Source organism: Cavia porcellus, unplaced genomic scaffold, assembly GCF_034190915.1.
Source record: "Cavia porcellus strain 051 isolate PalLab524CR breed Dunkin Hartley unplaced genomic scaffold, mCavPor4.1 scaffold_2, whole genome shotgun sequence".
In the NCBI taxonomy this organism is placed as follows: domain Eukaryota; kingdom Metazoa; phylum Chordata; class Mammalia; order Rodentia; family Caviidae; genus Cavia; species Cavia porcellus.
This window is the reverse complement of record NW_026947485.1, coordinates 13,425,757-13,446,259: the sequence shown is the minus strand read 5'-3', so window position 1 is coordinate 13,446,259 and position 20,503 is coordinate 13,425,757. Positions and strand designations below refer to the sequence as shown.

Genomic DNA, 20,503 nt, shown 5'->3' with positions numbered 1-20,503 from the left:
ACAACAATTTAGCAGCACTTTTTGAAAAGTTGATAAAACTTCTGCAAAACTCTAGTACACAGAACTTGTGAGATTTTGAAGTCATTTACAAAGGAACATAAAAATAAAGTACCCATTTTTCCCAAGAGAAATGGAATGTAATCTCCTAAGTAAAATTTATTCATAGTGTAATTTTTATTAGCTTTCTGTAATGGAAAGGCTATTAAATATATATCGTTTTGTGCTTCTGAATAGTTTTCACATCTTCATAAAGGAAGACAAAATCAGTATTGCATTATGAAAAGTACCACTCATGCATTCTGGTTCAAAATGAAAAGAGCCGGATAAGGCAAAATAAATTGCAAAATCTAAATACAGCAAATGTGCTAAGATGAATGATCACTACATTACCTACTCTATGGATGCCACGGAAAACAGCACAGACATCTTAGGTCTCAAGCCAACTTTCCTTGAAATGTTCTTTAAAGCCATTTGTTTGAAAACTCGGTGACATCTAGTGGCAGATTCAGTTCATCACTACTGGACACTCATTGAGAGAGCTGAATTTTAAGGCGTTCCAAAACTCTGGAAGTCAAGCTTTCATTTTTTATTGACATGAAAGATGGGAAATCAGTTTACTGCAACAAAGAAAACATTTTCATTTAATGAGTCAAGGTTGACAGACTAGAACAAGGTTGTGATTTGAGAATGGGAAAACATCATCCTAATCTTCAAGTTCTTGTGTGAGTGGATACCCAGACAGAAGTGACTTTTAGAATCGCTTCCTCATTTCAGTGGGAATTACTAAATGAGTCAAACCTTGCTAGTGTCTATTCTGATGACATATGAAAATGTCTACATTGTACAAAATGGTGAAGAAAATTTAGCCTTGATCCAATCTTACTCCATGTAGAATACAGAGCTATAGTACCTTACAAACTCTCTTCTCCAAGAAGTTAATCGAGTCAAAGTCTGAAAATATTTGGTAATAAGTCTTAATATATAGATATGTTAAAGATCCTTCTTCATAGTGCCTATTAAGATATCACAGAATCCAATGTTTCTCCCTCAGAGGTGTATGATGGTTTGCATGAGATATTTGGTCCAACTTTTACATTCCACAAGCAGTCCGTGGGGTGTAACACAAACAAAGAAGTGCCAGGGTATCTATAGAAAATAATTTGACAAAGTCTGAGATTTCATTAAAAGCAGTATTTCCATAGACCTACACTTTATTCTTAAATATAGTCAACAAAGCTATATTCAATACTACTAAGCCTTAGGTTCCATAGGAGACCAGAGGGACAGAGTAACATAATTTATAAGCTGTGGCTTTGATTTGTCAGTCTGGGGAATAAGGAGTTCAGGAAAGACACCAACTCCAGGCCAAGGTTAGGCCTGGGTTCATTTTTGAGAGCAGAACCCTGGAAAGTTACCTACCCCATACTGGATGGGAAGGGACAGGAAATAATAATAAGAAGGAGAGGCTCCCCTCTCCAGCTGGCATTGGTCCCGACTTTCAATAGGGGAACTGATGACAAAGGCCTGAGCAGGAAAAGGTGGAGAGAGGGTCTGGATACACACACAGGTTCAAGAAATGGAAGGGAGAAAGGACAAGGATAACACATCATGTGAAAAAGTCACTGGGAAGAAGGTTTTTACTAAAAGTAATTGGTTACCTTTGACGATTTGAAGAGAATCGTGAGAGAAATTGGAATTTCAGAACAATCACATCCCATGGAAAATGAATCAGAGGCTCCAGCAGATCTGCTAAAGAAAAGTCAAGTTCACCAAGCTTTATTTCAGGTTAGCTAATTAGACTCAGAAATAGCCTAGACAGAGTATCTCACAAACAAATTAGCAAATTAATCATTTTAACAATGTAGCATTTATAGTCATTTTGCTGATCCAGCAAACTTTTAGACTTACTTCCTTCTGCCTAACAACAATAACATTAAAATAAAGCTGACCCTGGTGAGAGATCTCCTGAGAGTTGTGCTAAGGCTCTAACTGTCCTTGGTGGTTGGTCTAGACGGGCGGTCTTCCCAGAACATGGTTCTCCAAGAAGCTGAAGCTGAGAAGCAAACTGCAGACCCAGAGAAGAAGCACACAGCTTGGCAAGAACTGCCAAGGTCTACCAGTAGGCCTGGCCCTGTGCTGGTGCCCAGTGAGTTTCATTGCTCTAGGAGACTGGTAATCCAAGCTCTTAGAATCTTACTGTTTCCCAAATTCTATTTAGAGTCAGGCTACCCTGACATTCCGAAGGGAAGGGCATCATGAAGACAGGATTATTCCTCCAAACACAGAGAACAAATCAAACAAATGAGCATGGGCAAATTCAACAGCTGAAAGAATTTCAGAAAGAGAACTTTGATTTCATTTCTTTTGTATTGTTTTAGTACCATGGAAATCAGTATGGAGATTCCTCCAAAAACTAAAATTAGAAATTTCATTTCACCCAGCTAATCCCCTTCTAGCTATCCTGCCAAAACACTTAAATACTTCATATTACAGCGATCCATACATGCCCATGTTTATAGCGGTAATATCCATAATAGCTGCAACTTGAAAGCAGCCTATATATCCATCAGATGAATGGATACATAAAATGTGGAATTTACATACCATGGAGTACTACTCTGCCATAAAGAATGACTTCATTTCTTGAATGTGTTGTCCGTGGAGGGAGGAAGGGAAAGCAGGATTGCTACATAGTATACAGGTAAGGAAACAGATACTATGATGATTAAGCCATTGGCACTTTCAAGAAATGAAGTGAGTGTGAACAAAAGCAGTGAGAATAGAGTGAGAAAAAGTAACCTGGCTTTAGAGATATCTCAGAAATCAACTGACACAGGTTTGTCCAGGATGTGTAGAATACAAAGAAATGGGAAAATGTGAGATAATCTCCACGTTACTGGCTTAGGATGAAGTCATCCATCAAGCTTGGAAAAGCTGGAAAAGCTAAAGTAGTAAAGGAAAAGAAAAATAAAAGGAATTAATGTTTGCTTAAATGGGTTAAGTTTTCAGGGGTCATCAAAGCTGGCTGTGTAGTCGGCTGTTGACTACCTAGATCTGAAATTCAAGAGAGAGTCGTCTCACCTAATCATCAGGGGCAGATTTGAAGTGACAAATACATCTCAGTGGAGACAGAAAAGCAGACCCAGTGCCCACTTAGATTAAAATTTTGTGAGATTTGTGTTGTTGTTGTTTGTTCTATCTCCTTCATGTGAAAAATAGTTTTTGAATAATTAATGGTTCTATTTTATTCCTTCTTTGCAAATTATTTTTCTGTTTGCTAATTCCCTCTTAATGAAGTCTTGACTATTGTGTTGTGCTGCAGAGTAGAAGTATAGAATGAAATAGTCTCTGAGAAACAATACTACAGACCCAGGGCACAGGCCTAGTGGAGTATCCTGAACTGCCATTAGCAATCTACCATTTGAATATCAAATTCAAATTTTGAGACTAAAGTCAACACTGACCATGTGACCCCTTTTATACCATTTAGCAATAAGGAGGATTTCACCAAACCCCAAATAAGTTTGTTACTCTTCATTTTTCCTTATTAAAATTTTGTCCAGTCAGTGACATAGCTCAGTGGCACAGCGCCTACCTGGCAGGCGTGAGGTCATGAGCTTGATCCCCAGTACCAACATATATATTTCTAATCTTACATTGTCCCACAGTAAAGAAGGACCCTTGTAGAAAATAAGAGCATGTTTCAATATGGAGATAAAATTAGCATCTAATTAAAATACATATGAACTTTATTGCAATGTAATCTACTGCATTTGTTTTAACACAGTGGGTTAGTCTTTAAAACTCAACTTGGTATTTGACCCTTGCTAGATTACCCTTATGTTAACTATGGAAACTTACTTGCAAATTAAAAAGTTGCATGCAATATAATATTCACTCAACATCCAACTTTGTATAAATGTGGTTTTTTAAAAAAAAAATATCAGTCATTCAAGACCGATTAGATCTAAATTTTGCTAGATAAAGAGGCAGGAGCTAGTTTATATCTTCAAAAAGTACATGACCTAGAGGGTCATAGAAGTCTCATAAGCTAGGAGCAATCATATAGTGCAGTCTAAGTGCTTACTTAGGATGATACTATGGCCCCTCTTAATTAAATGAGCTAATTCATGTAAAAAGCTTGACTCTAGTCAAAACAGTGAGTGGAACATTGCAATTATTATTTGCATACTTGTGTAGAGGATAGCAACAACCATTTTAGAGACAGCTGAAAAAAAATGAAATTTGAAAATACTTACCAATTTCCCAAAGCTTGGAAGCAAAGAAGATGTGATTGGCACTGGCACTGGCCTGACATTAAAATACATGACCTCTCCCCATTGTCCCCCGAGTGGGGAAGTGTGGGGGGGGGAGGGTTGACATTGCTCTGTACCCAGATGAGGAGTTAAGATGGTTTTCATGAGCTGGAGCATAAAGAAAAAGATCACTAAGAAGCAAAGAACACCTGAAGAGAATTTCAAACAAGAGAAAAGTATACGTAAAATACTCAAGGCTCAGAAACACCCAGCGTGTCTGGGGAGACAAAGGCCAGGCAGGGTGAGTGGTGAGTGGGAGCTCTAAAGAAGGTTTGGAAGCAAGGTAGAAAAGATAATGTACATAATATTAAAAATCCTACTGAGAAACAATCACGATGGCTCTTAAACATTCTGCTGATTAATGTAATGCTCTTGGTACCAATTTGTTTTAAGAAAGGGACATGGTTACAAAAAGATATTAGAGAATAGTAATTTGGGAAAAGTGTGGAAAGGCGCTGAGCTACCTGGAGACAAAGCATTAGGAGGAGGCGATTTAATAAACTGGTTCTGAAATGCAGGAACTCAAATGAGGAGAAAGGCAAAGACATGGAGGACGAGGAAAAGAATCTCATTTTTGACACTGTCAGCAAAATTCATTGCTTGAGTCTTTAGGGTGTAAGAAAGAAGTCAGAGACAGCAATTTCTGGGGTGAGAACAGAGGAAGCCATCGGGAAGATGCAGTGCAGAGGAGGAGCAGAAGGACTCAGGGTGTCAGCTCTGTGACCTTGAGAGGCTTTAGAGTGGAGCAAGTGAAGGCAGCCCTGCGGTGAGGTGTTTGGACACAGAGATTGGTGGGAATCAGCGTAGCTGAGTTCTGGCACTGGACAGGGACAGGGGTTCAAAGCAGCAAGGCACCGAGAAGCTGTCCTTTGGTAACGCCACTGTCCACAGTACTACTGTCCACAGCTTTGAAAGGGAAAAAATCTGGAAGGAGACATAATAGTGGACAGAAGGTAAGAAGAGCATTGGGAGAGGGCAGAGCCGGCTTCGCCATGGTAAGGATGGCACAGAAGCGCTGGGGGCGGCAGCTGAGGACCCATTTGACACGGGAAATGGGGGCACGTCTGAGAAGCTGTTTTCTGGGCAGTGGGGGCCATCAGAGTCCTAGGGAAGCCGTGGAAGGCTGGAACGCTGAGGACAGACTTGACTTTTCAATGTGTCTGCAAAGAATAGAACAGGGCCAGAGACAGAAAAACTCAAATGATAAGAAAAAGCTGAAAAGGAGTAACTCCTAAGCAGGGTCAGTACGGGGTCTTCAAAAGCAGCAAAACTCACTTTACATACTGTTTCGTTTTGTTTCTTCCAAGTTTCTCTCAGAGAAATAGCTTCTGCTTAATGATACTAAGAACCCAGATAAGTACTTCTGCAAATGGTACATTGGTCCTTCTCTGGCTGCCTTTGTGTGTAATCTTTTCAAACACACAACTTGCTGTTTTTGCTGCATCAGGCAACCCAGTTTCCCAAGCCACGGTGTTGTTTGGCAGCGGAACCTATAGTTTGAGAACACGGCACCCTGGTCACTACCTTCCCTCCCCTCTTCCTGCCAGACCGTTTATTTACAATTGTTTCACGCCCTGTATGCCTTACATAGCACTTTAGGAGTTAAGCACTCTCTCACTAATTTCTTCTTCTCTTACTTTAGGATTTATCCCACCTACTACCAACAAACGGGTGTGATTTATGACATGCAGTTTACTTTTATCCATTATAGGCATCTAAGGCTAGCCCTGGAAGCTTCCCAATCCTTGCTAATACCCCCTCTGCTCCCAGTTATTTCACAGAGTAGCTCAGAGAGATGGTTCAGAGGCATCTGAAACTTTCAAGGAAAATCTATAGTCAACATGCCACTCCTAAACTCACACACTCAGGGCTAGAGATAACACCTCCTAAAAAGAAAAGTATCTTTTTTTTAATTGTTACTATTTCAGGAGACATTCAGATACTTGCTCAATTGGGGAAAAATGATTCAGATAACATTGTATTCTATTTCCTCCAAATTCTCACTAAGCAAGTTGCAATGTCAGGACTTGTTATAAATAACAAAGATTAGTATTAGCTTTCCAAGGATTAACATGAAAAAAAAAAAATCACCAAGCCTTGAAGAGCCTCACTAGCCACCAGAAACATAGACTAATTGAAAATAAATGGTGGTGAGATTTCAGATGATAAATTATCATCCAGGAGATGAGAATAAATGGATTCCATTTAATAAAATGAATAGTAGTTGTTTCTGAGCTCGTTTTTCCCTTTATTCAGCTTTCAAGCTAATACAAAAGACTAAGGAAGGGGTTGGTAAGAGGTCAATAATATTAATAGTGCACAAAGATTTCCCACAAGAAGCTACAATCTTAACAATCACTTTAGGAAAGAAAATGGTGCTTACAAAACTATTTCCCCTAAAACAATATAGGACTTCTGAGGAAGGAAAATAATGAACAATGATATAACTGTTCTCCTCAGCAGACATTTCCTACCTAGTTCTGTAGTTTTTTAATGGATCTGGATATTGAAGCTTCAAAAGGGGAATAGTGAATGGTCCAAGGCCTTCTTCAGATAGCACAGCACCATCAAATGCTGAGGAGACCTGATTGTTTAACGGGAGACCATGTCTGACCTGACCAACGCTTAGCGTAAGGGAGAACGTGATGTCGTAACAGAGAGTTAGGGATGAGAATTCAGGCACACAGATTCTATCTCGGCCTCCAACTGGAAGCTGATTTCACATGTTACATATTTGGAAAATTAATTTCTTCATCTGGGAAAAAAAGATTGTTATGCTTCCTTCAAACTCTTAAAACCCTGATTTTCTTGTTACAAAATAATTTAGCTTCATCACAATTATCACAACCAATTAAGAACACTTATTCGATGAGAGTGCTTCATTAAATAGAAAAACAAGATACAGAATTACATTGTTAACTCTTCCTATTCAAAGCTATCTTTGAGTATAAACATTGCAGGAGTAAATCATATTATTTCTTCTTTCTATTTGAACTAGTTAACATGTCTACAAGCACTTTGATTTTTCTGAAGTCTTAATTTCCATATGAATTATATCACCTTTGTTAGCAGCTACTATATTGTTACGTCTTTCATAAAAGACAGAGGTATGGTGGTATCAAGACCCATAAAATTCTAGAGAGATAAATACCTTGTTAGCCTATTCCAGACGTACAGCATCTCTTCCTGTGGCGAATATTTTCTGAAGAGTCATTAAAACACTATTATCCCTGCATAACTAATAGCAGCATGAGGTTGAATCAGTGAATAAATGACTTCACGAAGATCATTTTCATGGAGAAATTGTTTCCTCCTGTTTATCTAAAGCTCCTAAATTGTCTGGTATTTATCTAACTCATCATCATTTTTTAAAACCATGAAGCAATCAACACACATCACACTTGCAATCATTTACCTATCACACAAAAGAGAGATAGACATGACGCCCTAATAGAAAACCTGCCTGAATTGTAGCACAAATCTAGAGCTTTAGAAGGTTAATTAAATAATTAACCTCAAATGGTAACGATTGTTCTTGTTTTGTAGGCCACAGACCTCATTTTGACACCACCATTCACTCATTTTTTTCATTCATGAAAGTATGGGGTCCCTGACAAAATGCTAAGAAAATACAGGCAGTCCCAGTTACCAAGGGTTTCTCTGTTTATGACAAAGTGGACACGTATCTGTGGTGTGTGCTAAGTTTCATTTAAATGTTGTGTGTGTGGTTTCTACAGAACTGATCATCTGCTTGAGTGAATTTTTGTGCTTCCGGACACCCTTTAGGTCTTCTCCACAGTGCTTAATACCCCCAGGAGGCAGCCTCACTTCCTGGTTTAAGACTGCAGTCAGACCCCAAGAGAAAGCAAGATAGTACAAGGACACTGAGGACAAGAGCTGTGTCCCCCAGGTCCTCCTTGAGGGCAAGCTCAGAGTGGAGAGCAGATGCATCTCCTGTTAGCTGAGGACTCCGGAGAGCCAGAGTAAATGATAAGGTGCCCCCACCTCCTGCCCCATGAGTCTTAGAAATAAACTGGCTCCCAGCAGTTTCTAGTCTTGAGTTTCCCTACCTTTGTGGGTTCCCCTAATCTTATCTATGCCTTTGTAAAAAAGCCCTACCTTAAACTCTCCTCAAAAGTCTGTGTCTGAGTCTGCCATCTACGTCCTGCTGATTAGGAAGGATCAGCATTAAGAAGACAGATGGTAGGAACCGGTTGTAGAGTAAACCTCAACTAGAAGAAGGAAAGGCCCTGATGGGGGCCAGCTGGAAGACTGAGTTCACACTCTGTGCCCCTCCGTTATCCCTCTGGACGGTGGGGTTCACTGAAAGACAGTCAGTTTGTAAATCCAATCTCCTCCCCAATGGAGGCGCTGGCTGGAAGAGTATGAGACTAACAGGAAGCCCAAGACCCAAAACAACAGCCTGGTGCACAGATACACACACACCTCTGGGGGGCGAAGTAAGCAGCAAAGCCTGTAACGAGGAAGCAGCAGCAAGGAGGCACCTGAGCTCTGGAGCACTCCACTGACAGAGACCAGTCCCAGCCCCCACATCCACTGGCCAAGACTGGCTCCATACCCAGCTCATCTCTGGGATGCAACATGGACATGGTCACACAACTGTCGACACCAGAAGGTAGGTCCTTAGGATAGCTATAAAGAACCAACTACATCTGGAGAACACCCTGGAGGATATCGGTTCCTCCTTGAGCGAGGCCTCAATGCTAGTGGTACAGCTATCTACCATGGGAGGTTGGCGGGCATCAACTTAGAAGGCAAAATAAAAGAAAAAAGAGAAGAAGGAGAATGGGAGGACACTGAGGTGGGGTGTGACCTCAGACCCTCAGCCTACCCAAGACAGGCCTGGAGCTCAACAAGACGGATGAAGTTGGAAGTCAAGCCCTGGAACTTTCTGGAATGATGACAACAGAAGGGAAAAAATGAGTGGAAAAGACTACAGAGAAAATGATTTCTCAGCTGCAAAAAGAAATGATGCTTAAAATCAACGATTTTAGAGAAGACAACTATAAAAGAATAGATGAGTTTAGAAAAAGATGAAACAAAAAATACCCAACATAGTAGAAAAATGGAATCCAGAAAAGAGATCCAGGAAATTAAAATCTCCATTGAAAGTATATGCAACAGGCTGGGCATAACAGTGCACTCTTATAATCCCAGCATTCAGGAGGCTGAGGCAGGAGGATCCTTACAAGTTCAAGACCAGCCTGGGCTACAAAGTTTGCTCAAGGCCAGCCTGAACTGTGTAGTGAGACCTGTCTCAAAAAGAAAAGAAAGAAAGTACATGCAACAGACTGAATGAAGGAAAAGACAGCATTTTAGATCTTAAAGGCAGAATTGCAGCTAGTGATCATTAAAAGAAAAATATCTTTAAAATAGCAAAAGACCATGAGAAATCAATCCAACAGCTACAAGACAAAGCAAAAAAGAATAACACAAGATTAATGAGGGTCAGTGTGAAAGCTGTAGACAGCATGAATAACATCCAAAACAATTACAAATATATCTGCACCTGATACTCGAGCACCCAAGTATATAAGACAGTTACAAGTAGACATAGAAAATCAAAGGAGCAATAACACAGTTGTAAAGGAAACCTCAATACCGTATTATCACAGAGAGACAGAAAATCAGCAAAGAAATTTCAGAGCAGAACAAAACCTGTGAACAAATGGAGATAACAGGAAGAAGCCATGGTCCGAGGCCACACACAAACAGAAGTAGCCCAAAGAGATGTAACACGTCCAGCGCTGACCAGCAGAGGAAGCTATGTCCCAAGGCGCCACCACTACTGGGGAAACATCAGTGAATCTGTGCCTCTCCACCACTCCAGGAATGCTGAATTGGAAAAACCCAGGTGCCCAGTACAATCCACTACACCAAGGGACTGGCAGCCAATGCAGGAAGTACCCGAGATGTGGCAATAGGTTGATTTGGAGGAACACAGGAAAATCTCAAAATGTAGGAGCAAAATATAATCTCAGACCTCCAGCCCACACAGAACAAGTTCAGGAGACACACACGGTATAAATTAGAAGTCACACACCTGAAACTTCTGAAGAGATAACTAAAGAAATAAAGAAGCAATTTAGTTTTTGTACTATTTGGTTAATTTTACACGCCTATGTCTGATGACCTGGACAGTAGATAAAAAGATGTATTATAGTAGCCATTACTCATTTTCTATTATCCTGTTTTGAAGTCCTGTATCATTTTCATTGTTTTGTTTGGTTTAGTTTTATTCTGTTTTGTTTGGTTTGATTTTATTATGTCTGATGGTATGAACAGCTATTTTGAAGATAACAAGATACATTATAGTAGCCACTGTTGAATTCTATTATCTTATTTTAAAATTCTGTATTTCTTTCATTGTTTTGTTTTGATTGGCTTTATTCTGTTTCATTTTGTTTGGTTTTATTCTCTTTAAAATAAAATAATTTTTTAAAGAAAGAAAGGTATTGGAAAACAAACTTTGCAAAGGAAACAGATTGCATTTGCAAGAATGTGGAATATTTGATACTTAGAAAGCACCAAAGAGTTATTGGGAAATTAATGGACTAAACACATAAAGAGGCAGGCAAGACCTGGAAACTGCAGGGCTGAATATTCCGGCCAAGGGAATTCAGGTCTCATAAGTACAATTCATCCTTCCTGAAGCATTTTATTCGGGTCAGTTTCAAAAGGTCACAACAGTAGTATTTTGAAAGTCCGAGAAGAGAAAAATAAAATTGGAGATAGAATATTTATTATAATTATGAGTACATAGTAGAGAAGTGCAAGATATCTGAACCAAGGCTATGTCAGGCAGCACTGCAAAAAGGCAGGAGAGCAGCATATATTTAGTAACGTTTTGTGATGAATTAAGTACTTGGACCAAGGTAATGAGACACACGGGCTTAGCAGGCTGAGAAAGCCATTGTTGGGAACTTAGATACTTCACCTCTTAGAGCTTTACCGGAATTGATTTGTTTTTGTCCTCACAATAACTCCCAAAATGATATTTTATGGGTTTTTTTTCAGAGGTAGCAACAAAATTACAAAGAGGTTAAGCAACTTTCCTGGAGCCACACGAGTGATAAAGTAGAGGAGACCAGGTTATAGGAGAAAGAGCAGTTAGAAGGGCAGGCCAGCAAGACTGCTAAATCAACTTGGACCACCTTAATCTCTTGATCTCAGCAGAGAAATCAGATGAGCAATTGGATACACCAGGCTAGAATGCAGGCAACACAAAAACAAGATGTCTGGAGATGTAAATGTGTTTTCTGCACATATTCTTCATAACTGAACCTTGGAAAGGATACGAGTATCAATGGAAAGGACAAAAGGGAAATGAATTTGACGCTGGGGCCATTTATGTGTTAATACATGAGGAATAGAGGAGAGGAACGAGCAGTAGACTCCACAATCTAACTGTGTCCTAACCCTGGTTACTAATCTTCTATCCTTCTTCACAGAAAATCATTCACTCCAGAAGAAAATATGCTTATTTATCTTATAATTTGCTTCCTTTCAGTAATTGCCTTTGGCATATTCCCTGCATCCCACTCACTCAAGCATTTCTCCTTTCTCCAGAACCATGTCACACCCTGCTCTCACTGAAATGTGTTTCAATTCTCAAATGTCCAGTGTCTCCACATTGATCAAAAGTCTCTTCTCTGGGAAGTGCTGTAACCTCTGCACCTTTTCAGCTCTAGTTCAAGCTCATCAGACCACAATCCTGGCCATTCGGTGCCATCATTTTTACAAACTGAGAACTACTTATCCTAATTTTTTTCCCTTTTCAATTAAAAAGTGGGATTTCCAGGATGCATTTAGAAGCTATTCACTTTATTTATAAGGATAGTTGAGTGGCAAGATTTTAAACATGGTAGAATATATTTTGAGATAAATAGCATTTAGTGTTTCCTTCACATCTGACCACATGTGGTTTAATTCATCATTATTTCTAAGATCTTGACCAGAAACTTATTAAAATATTAATGTAGTTATGGTAGATTCCCCCCCATATTATAAACTCATTGTTTTGCCACTTTTCTTCATGTAACTCTGGATCAATTCTAGTAATAAAGCACAATTCAATTAAATACATACCAAGAAGAACATCCTACTCAAATTCATCTCATTTCATATGCTTGGCATAAGTGAACCATCCACTTGCCTTGATTTTAAATCCTATAAATCTTAATGTCCAAAGGAAGTATAAGTTCAAAAATGTTATTTGCTTTGTCTTTAAGATTATTTTTTTGTCTCTTCATAATGTATAATTGTAGTGGGATATTAAGTTGCCATGTGTAAATGATAATATTAATAAAACACTAATTTGTGCTCTAATGATGGTCTCCCACTGACAGACAAACGCTAGAAAAGATATGTTAAAATAATTTCTCAAGTAATTATAGCTCATTACAAGAAAAGCAAAATCTTCTCCCCTTTTTCTTCTAAAATATGGCACAATTCCAAAGTACATTATTGGTTACACTTTCATCAAAGAAAGGTATGTCAATGGCTATTCATAACTCTAGAATCAATAAGTTTTGTATTAAAAGCCATTTCATATTTAGGGAGTTAATTCTCAAAACAAGGGAATAAACTCAATTAAATAATCTACATGGCAATATCTTTTTTAAATATCTGCACAGATATGGAATTTTGGGAAGCAGTTTTGAGTTTTACATTTGTTACCAGCTGAAGTTATTAAATCATAATTTTTCTCACCTCTAAACTGAAGTCCTTAATGGTGTGTAAATCACAAGACTACAAAGATTCAATTAGCTATAAGTGTAAAAACTAAAGTGTTCTTAACTGGGAAGAAATATCTATAAAATTGTCATACTAATATTATTCTAAGTCTTTAAAGAATTTAATAATTCATTGCGGTAAAATAGAGGAAAAGGGAACTTGGGAGTTCAGTACTTTCTAGTCATGAAAATTTGGGTCATTTACTTAATATTGAACTGTCAAAAATTTCAGTCACTGAAATTCCTTACTCTAAGGGTTCAGAAAGCTATAAGATGTTAATTACTTCATCAACCACCATTTCTACCAACAACTCAAAAAAAAGCAAAACTGAACAACTTATAAAATTATATCATTTTGTGAGTCTGCCAGAGCCTAAAGCCATTAAACAACTAAAGAATTGAATTCCAAACAGAGATAAACTCCTGAGAGGGGAAAGAAGATGCATGAATTGTCTCACCTTGTAGTCTGAGTGGAAGAATCATACTGTTAGAAACAGGTAAGAAGAGAGCAGACACATAGAATCTTGGAGGAAACAGTTTGGAATGAGTGGGCTAAATTAACAGGTTAGGATAGTAAAAAAGTGATCAAGGAGGGGCAGGAAATGAGAGACTTTGGTGACAGAGGTATATGTGATGTGCATGGGGAAATCAGTGTCCTTGTGATCAGGCGTGAAATCCTGCCTACTTCCCTGATCTCACAGTGACTAAAGTCACCACCAAAGTAAGCTGAATTCCATGAATGGTGACAGCCATAGCAACCAAAAAGCACAACTCCAGAGTAGCTCCTGATTAAGTCAACTCATTCCAAACCTCACTAAGAACTCTAATATAGGTCATAATTCAATGAGGAAAGAATGCTTTACATTGATGCAGCATGTTTATTATTATGCTGATGATTGTCTACAGAATAATTAAAATTTCTAGAACTAGTATTCATTAGAAATCTACCAAGTACCAAGAGATTTATCTTGGTAGTGACAATATATTGAGGTCTTACACTGTACTACAGATCGCATAGTAAGTGTTTAATGAGTTGTACTGAGTTTAAATCTCAAAAACCCCTATGCAGATGGACAGCATTCTACAGAATGACCCAAACACTGGAAGCAAAGGTGAAGAAAAATTGCCAAGTGATGCCCAGTAAATTTTAGTTATAACCAAAGACCTAGTTTTCCTATTGTATCACACTGCCTGGTTAAACTATTTGAAGTTCTGAAATAATACTAATAACTTACAACTATAGAGTTGTACTATAAAATCTTTAAACCATGAATGCTTATTCCTCCTCATCTAACTCCCAAGAGCCAGTTTAGGTTTTCACATTTTGCTATTCACATATTAGATGCATCCTTCACTTCCCAATGCAGAAAACTCCAACTCAATATGAGGCACACTGCTTCCCAAATATAAGTCTCCATGTAGATATCCACACTTGACCACAGCAAATCACACCAGGTACTAGGAAAGGTAGAAGTCATGTTTCCCCACCACTCCCAGACCTAAGTATAGGGTCATATCACTGCAGTGTGCTAAAAGCCACATTCAACACACATTCCAAGATGCTGGAACAGATGAAGCAGTAGGAGTTTGCTTCTAGACTGACATTAAGCCTGCTCAGATAGAAATGGCCAAAGCCTGGCTGGAATGTCAAAGAGAAGAAGAGAGAGAAAGAGGAGAGGGGAAGATCTACTCCAAGAGAGTTGGACGAAGTTCTTCGGTCTTTGGGAAATTAGGGTGACACTTGACCAGAATGGCTGGGACAGTGCAGCCTGGATCAACTTAATACTTCAGGTCCATTAGGCAAGAGGGAGACAGTTCATGAAGTCACTGCGTGTAATCGCTAATGTAATGTCCTCACCCAGAAGCAATTTTTGTCTGATCAATGCTCTGGAATTTGACCAATTAAATTATTATCCCTCTAATTTGAAGGAGAACGGAAGATATCGGGTAGAGGAAAGGAAGCTTCAGAGTTTTGTTGGCAAGAAACCAACTTTATAAATCTAATAAACAATTTTTTAAAAAATACCAACTATTCTATTTGGGGAGAACATGGCAGATAGCTAATAGCAGCTACAGAGGCTCTCTGAGATAGCCAGCTTAGATTCCAGGAATGGTGCAGTGTGGGGAGTCCTAAGCAGGGCATGATATACCCTGCTGACCCAGGAATGAACTAAGCTGAGAGAAACAAACTGGATACGCAATCCCAGTGCTACAACTGGAACAGCTAAAGTCTCAATGCCGAAGCTGAAACCCGCACCTCTGGAGACTGTGGCTTGAATTTCTGCCACTGCTGCTGCATCTGAATCAGCACAGCAGGGATAGAGACACGAAAGCTCTGAGAGTGGGAATCAGCGAACCAAATTGAGAACAGAGCTGGCAGGGAGCCCTGCATCGAACTGTGGTGAGTGAGAGGAACAGGGACCCTTCCATACACTAGAAGGCTCCAACAGAGGGCATTCTGGGACTGGGCAGACTAGCTGGAACAGGATACTGCAGTGACTTCAGTCACATATTCCTCTCTCAAAGTGGGAATCAATGGGGAGTGCTTGACCTGGATGACACCGCAGACTAAGAGCCAATAGGCTAGCCCAAACCAGGTCCCTGTGCTTGGCAGTGCACCCTAATGCAGTGAAGCCTTCAGCAGGTTGACTGACCTGGAGGGGCGGGCCCAGCATAGGCTGCCCAGGTCTGTGTCTCCCTAGTACTCCACAGTGGGCAGAAACACCTAGCTAGTGAGATTCAAACAAACTGTAACTGACAAAGAAAGAAATTGGACCTCCTATATACGCTTGTATGGAAGGAACAAAAAGTGTGGGAAGAGGGAGCAACAAGAAAGGGTCCTCAGTCCACAATCCTGAGAACACTGATCCAGGAAAGGTAAATGCAAAGGAGAATGAGGACAGAAAACATGCAATATCAGGCACGGCATCAATAGACATAAAGCAATATCTCCAGAACCTCATAGACAAGTTCAAAAGTAAAATATTTAACCAAGTAAAGTAAGATATAAGTAGAATAGTTAAAGAAATGCTAAGCATTGCCCAAGAAAAAACAGATGGTGGAATGGAAAAACAGAAAAAAAGGGGAGAATTGTTTGATGGAGAAAATAGAGAAAACATAAAATAAATGAAGAAGGTTCAAAGAGATTACCAGGAAACTAAAAACTCTATTGAAAGCTGGCATAACAGCTTGAAAGAAACTAAGGATAGATTATCTGAACTGGAGGACAGATTTGTAATGTGGGAGCATAAAATGAAAAACTTCTTAAAAATAACAAGGAAACAAACTGCAATAATACAAAGGCTAGAAGATGATAAGAGGATTTATAACTTAAGAATTAAGAACATAAAAGAAGAAGTAGGGACACAAACAAATGAACTGCAAAGGCTATTCACAGAAATAATCAAGGAGAACTTCCCTAATATGGGAAAAGGTAAAGATACTCAGATCTCTGAGGCATACAGGACCCCAACCACCTACAACCCAAACAGAACTACACCCAGGCATGTAATAATCAAAATTCCAGAAATCCAATATAAGACAGAATATTAAAAGCTGTCAGAGACAAGAAACAGATCACTTACAACGGAATACCCACCAGAATTACAGCAGACTTCTCAGCACAAACCATCAAATCATGAAGAGCGTGGGGAGAAATAATTCAAGCTTTGAAAGATAATAACCTCTAGCCAAGATTGATATATCCTGCACAACTGTTCCTAGAAATTAATGGAGAAACAAGGTGCTTCCAGGATAAAGAGGAACTAGGGGAATTTGTAACCATCAATTCAACTCTACAGAGATTACTGCAGGATATTCTAAAAAAGAAAAATACCAAGATTCCAGAAACAGTGGCAGAGAGGCCACAATGAATGGAGCAGAAAGCGAAATGAAGAAGACAAACTGACAACAAACAACAGAAAAAAGAGATCAACAGAAATGAGGCAGAGAAGGTTGGATGGTAGGAACAGCTATTTTGGAGAAAACAAGATATCATAATAGCTAGTGCTGATTTAGTATCATCTTGCTTTGAAGTCCCATCAAGCTTTTGTCCTTCTGTCTCCATCGGTCTTACCATGTTGTATCTTATTGGATTTTATTATATGTGATAATATAAACAAAAATTTTATAGACAAGGAGATAATGCAGAAACCATTGTTCATTTTCTGTTAGTTGGTTCTAAATACCCTGTAATACTGTCATTCTCTTGAATGGTTTTACATTGTCTTGATATGTTTGATGCTACAGTATACGAAGTTATACTCAAAGATCTCAAGGAAAGAGACACTATGGTAACTACTTTTATGTCGGGATTATCTTGTGGTGAAACACTATTTTGCTTAAATGGTTATGTTCTGACCTGTGCTGTTTTGTTGTTATGTCCTCTTCTATCTCAATCTCCTTTTTTATTATTTTTTTATTTTTATTTTTTTAATTAAGGGAAAAAATAAATTAAAAAGCAGGATATATTATAGTAACCCACTTTGATTTCCTATTAACTTGATTTGAAACCCTGTATTGCTCTCACCATCTTGTTTTGACTGATTTTCCTCTATTCTTTTTTGCTTGATAGTACCAAGTTTGAGAGTATAGGCAACAACTGCGAAGACAATAAGATTCACTATGACGCCCATTCTGGTTTGACTATTATCTTCTTTTGAAGTCCTGTAATGTCTCCAATGTTTTGATTTTATTGGTTTTGTTCTTTACTATTTTGTTCAATTTTATTATAACTGATGATATAGGCAATTCTTTTTAAGATAGCAAGAGGCAGCATGGTAACCATTGTTGATCACCTTATATTCTGTTTTTATATTATGTACTATGTGCATCCTTTTGATTTGACTGACTCTGTTTTGTTATGTCACATTTGGTTTCAGTCTCTTCAAGAAAAAAAAAGTAATTAAGAACTGTGGGAGTAATAAAACCCAAGATGTATAATTGTCATTGTAAAAAAGAGAGGAATAGAAAGTGCTCTAAAGGATATAACTGCATGTATATTTAAGCGTATAAGAGAGATAACCATATTACTTAGTTTTGTTGGATCATTGAAAAGAACTGTTTTCAGACTCACTATTTGAATGTCTACTTTGTATGCTTTAATTTTGTAACTTGAACAACTATTTCTAAAATGACAATATGTAATCTATTAACTAGTGATTTCCTGCTGTTTATTTTTTTGAAATTCTGTATAACTTGTACCCTTTTTCAGTTTTTTTTTCTTTTTCTCCTTAAATAAAATTTTTAAAAAATATTGACTATTGGTACAAGGATATATCAATAGCAAAGCAGCTGCCTAGCAAGACATGAGTTTGATTCCCAGTACAAAAAAAAAAAGTAACTGTGTAGGTTGCTGTTCTCTTGTTTCTAGTTCAAAATACTTGACATACAAAATTAAAGAGGGAAAGTTTTATTTAGCTCACAGTTTGAACAAGTTTCAGTCAATAATCAGCTGACTCCAAAGCAAGGTGGTACGGCAGAGCAGAAATAGCTCATGGCAGTGGAAGGTAGCAAAAACAACAAGAACAAAAAGTTGTCGCCAGCCTGTTTTTCTTCTTATATTGTAAGCAGTCTTCCTGCCCTAGAGTGAGTGTAGCACTAATATTCCCAATCCAGCACTAGACAATGAACCAGTCACAAACAGTAGACTCAGTCATCTGGGAAAATCCTGCATCCTATGACCATATGAGGCTTTTGGGGGGACATCTAGACAAAAATCATAATATTCCACTCCTGATCCACCAAAGACTCATGCATATCCCTTATACAAAATGCACAACCCATCTCTAAGATTTGCCAAAATTCTAACAGTTTCAGCTTACCAAGAAGTCCAGGGCCCATGTCTATTCCAAGATGTAAGGCAATCTCTTAGCTGCGAGCCCCTGTACAAATGAAAAGAAAATCGAACACTTCTAACATTCATTGGCACAAGATAAACATTTCCATTCCAAAAGTTACAAATGGGAGATACAAAGTATTGGGACCAAAGCAAGTCCAAACTCCAGCAGAGCAACATTAATTCTATAGTTCCATATGGAGTTTCTGAGGTGATCTGTGGCAAGTTGTGAGCTCCAAAGGGCTGGGGTGACTTGGTCCCTGTGGCACTTCTGGTAGTTGTAGCTGCCATGACTTCTCTCTCAGTCCTCTCCGACTGCTCCTTGCAGTTTACCTCAAATGATCCACATTCCTGGATTTTCCAAACTTCCAGGATTTTCACTGCAACTTTGGCTTCATACTTACAGCTTCACACACTGCCTTCTTGGGCTCAGTGCCTAGCATCTGGAGGCCTTCTGATATCAGGGTGGAAGCTGCCTTAATCCCACAACTCTCACATTCTGCATGCACCCAAGACCAGCACCACATGAATGATGCCAAAGTTGCTTTCAGCTGGAGCAGTGGTCATGTTTTCTTTTCTCCTGCCTGCAGGGGCCAAGCACCGGGATCAATGAGCACTCGGAATCTAATTCTAAGAAATGAATTCTCTGTGCCACTGCTACTCTGGAGCACGGTGCAGCCACCACCATTCTGGGATGTGGTGCTCTTCAGTTTTCTTCTCAAAGCTAAGTCTTCCAAAGAAATTTTGAGGCTGTGAAGAGTGGAGTTCCGCAGCTTCCTATGATGCCCTTAAGCCATCTTTTCTGTTGCACTATTCCTTCTCAGCGATCAAGACCTCTCTGCTCCTCTCTTCTTTGCAGTCCACAGTTTTACTGGAGCTTCTTTTCTGGTCAGACAATACTTTAAATCACTCTTCTGGGCTATTTGTTCTTGATTCGCAACATAATTCTAGCTAATATTCCCAACAATAGCCATACAACTGCAACAACATTAGATTGTCTTGTAATTTCTTCTGTAAGATTAATTAGTTCATTACCCTTAATATTAGTCTCAGGAAATGACTCTGGACATGAGTAAAATGCAAACAAACTTTCTGCCAAGCCATAACACACATTACCTGAACTCTGACAGTCAATGCAATCTTTCTTCTCTGCAGAAACCTCCTGAACCTAGTCTGTACTGGCAGGATTTCTGTCAGCCTTCTGGTCTTGAGCTCTGAAAAGAATGTCCCACACAGAGCAGCCTAAGAATTTCCAGCTCTGCTCTTTCAGGTGACATCTCTGAGCCTTTCCAAACTCTTTCCACAAGCCATTCCCAAAGATTCTTGAACCACATGTGCCCGCAGCAGTGACTCCACTTCTGGTATCAAATTCTGTTTTGGTAACTTTTCTCTCATTACTGGAACAAAACACCTGATGTCCAACATGAAGGAAGGAAAGGCTTATTTAGCTCATGTTTGTGAAGGTTTCAGTCCATAATCAGCTGTCTCCAAGGCAGGGTGGCATGGAAAAGGGGCAACTGTTAATGGCAGTAGAAGACAGCAAAATCAACAAAAACGAAAAGAGGGAACAAGCATCTTTTCCTCCCTTATATTGT

General features: G+C 38.9%; 1 long non-coding RNA gene across 1 annotated transcript in view; it reads right to left on the bottom strand.

Moving 5' to 3' along the window:
- LOC106027714 (uncharacterized) overlaps positions 1-20,503 on the bottom strand; it is a 126,547-nt gene that overhangs the window by 25,181 nt on the left and 80,863 nt on the right. The window contains exons 4-5 of the long non-coding RNA XR_010044013.1: positions 1,659-1,749; positions 391-617 (exon numbers count right to left, since the gene is read on the bottom strand). This is a non-coding gene — a long non-coding RNA (uncharacterized LOC106027714). The remainder of the gene's footprint in view (positions 1-390; positions 618-1,658; positions 1,750-20,503) is intronic.